The sequence below is a fragment of the Oratosquilla oratoria genome, chromosome 13 (assembly GCF_046742065.1).
Source record: "Oratosquilla oratoria isolate Oo_2021 chromosome 13, ASM4674206v1, whole genome shotgun sequence".
In the NCBI taxonomy this organism is placed as follows: Eukaryota; Metazoa; Arthropoda; class Malacostraca; order Stomatopoda; family Squillidae; genus Oratosquilla; species Oratosquilla oratoria.
Window position 1 is genome coordinate 70,519,378 of NC_134789.1, and position 2,500 is coordinate 70,521,877.

The window sequence follows — 2,500 nt, forward strand, 5'->3', positions numbered from 1 at the left end:
TACGGGGGGTAGCCAAAAAGAAAGAGGCATAGAAACCACTCACGCCCATTCCATTTCCTATTTATTCCACTCCCCTTCACCCTCCTCCCTCCCTCTTATCTTGGCACCTCCTGGATGACGGGTCATCCCTGCGTCCTGTCTACTGCCCTGGGTCAGAAGCAGTGTCGCAAGACACAGCACATCCACAGCAAGGCCGCTTCATAAATTCGGCGAACCCCCCTCTCCGTCCCCTCACGCAGAAAAGGAGAAGACGGGGAGAAATCCCTTCGGGATGCGTCAATTTTCTTCTCATACATACTTCCTCACACCCCATCCCCCACCCACTCCCTCTTATGCATCACAGTATCATCTATACACAACCCCTCTCCATTCACCCCTATCTTCTATCCTCTCCCGTCCTTCCTCCACAGACATTCCTCTCTTTTGTAATGCCCTTTTCACCCCATCCATCCATCTCATCCTAGGACGCCCCCTCATATTCACTCCTTCCACCTCTGCCTTCCACACTTCTTTTACTAATCTTTCTTCATTCATTCTTTCCATGTATCCAAACCATCCCAATATTTGAAAAACTTATAATTTTGGAACTATATAGAAAAACTAAACTAAACGTTTCCTTTTCCTCGCTACCATCCAACATACAATGGTGGTGCGATGTTCTATGAAATGATTTAGCGTCGTACAACGTTCTACAACCAAAGATGTGCGTTAACAGAGTCTGTGTTACACACGTCCTCGCCTCCGACGTACATGCTTGTCTTAGTTCCCGCCTGGCCACGAGGTTCACTTGCTGACCAAGAAAACCGTTGGATTTCTCTGTGTATGAGCTTCTCACACGACAGCTACAAAAAGTTTTGGCCCACACACATCAGAAAAGTCTAAGTCCTACATGAACGATTTTTACAAGCACCTTTCTAGCTCTTTCTCTAATTCACTCCCTTGAATCAAGTTGCGGTTCTACGATTCCCTATACATCATACTACTAAAGGGCACTCTCTACGATGCAGCTACACTGCTAGATTCTCCAGCTAGACCTTCCTACGTGCGCCACTCGCCTCTGAAACAAAACGTCAGTGTCATATAATCATTCCTTTTACGCAGCCATTGTTGTTGACTCAGACCTACGTTGCAGAAACCTCTTCACATCGCAGAACGGTCCTTTCCAGTGACGTCACCACTTCTGTAACTACCACATACGTGACCACCCTCAGCCGGGCTTACGTCACAGTCACGTTACAACTCCGACTACACTAGTGACGTCACCACGCGCACGTTCTCGACGTGTGTTGGCACATCAGGAGGAATTCCTGAGCACGTCCCTTCAAGATTGCATCATCAGTCCTAGCTAGCTGATCGAACTTTCCTTGTCGTCCTTCTGTTATACAAAGATTTTTTAGACCATAATGTTACAAAACAGTGATCGACGAACGTAAACATTATGGTCCTTTTGCATATCATAACACTGTATTCGACAGCATGAGTTCCTGGTGGACAAACACACACCACACAAGACATATGACGCTCATTTTCCGGTAAGATAATAAGCACATTTTTATATAATGCTACATTTATTAGCAGTAGTCTGTTTCAGGTGAAAGTTTACAATATTATGTTTAGAAACCAAAGTAAAATTAAACTACCAATATATCCGTATAGTTCATTGTACTTTCCTTTATAATGTCCCATGTACATGCTCTTTATATGTGCCTGCTAGCTCACACGACCCCTATCACTGATGAAATACTCTGTAAATTCTCTACGGATGGCACGACCATTTACATTTGTATTGTTCTCCGTTAGTGGTTCTAGTGGTATCAGGGTATCCTCAAGTGGTGGCAGATCTACTTCCCTCCAAGATCCTGGGATAACAGTGTCATAGTCCATATCAAGTACGTGGAGGAGTGTATCATTGTTGGGATGTCGAATTCCTTCGTAGGAAATTGTGTAAATGCACACATGCTAATGCTACTTTCTTTGCAGAGTCAGGCTTCACCAACATTGGTGGAAAACTCTAAATACCCCCCAAAAAATCCCAAACACGCTCTCAACAACACTTCTAGCCGTGCTTAAACGATAGTTAAATATTCTCTTGTTTGAGCCTGGACGTTGCTGACCTTGGTAGGGTTTAATAATATTCTCTGTTAAGGGAAAAGCAAAATCAGGAACAAATATGTAAGGGGTGGCAATATCGCGACCAAGAAGTGAGTGTGAACATGGTAGATTTAGAGTACCATCACTTATAGACTAAGTCTAGATTTTGACAAAACACCACCGTCGGACAATCTACCTTGACTAACTACATCTACACAAAGAAAATTGTACATACTGTCGACAATAGCTAACAATACGATACTAAAGTATTCCTTATAATTATAGTAATCGCAACCACTAGACTCTGGTGCCTGCACTGTGATGTGTTTTCCATCCAGTGCACCTACACGATGCGGGATGTTCCACCTATGTTCGAACCCTTAGGCCACTTCTCGACATTCATCCTCAG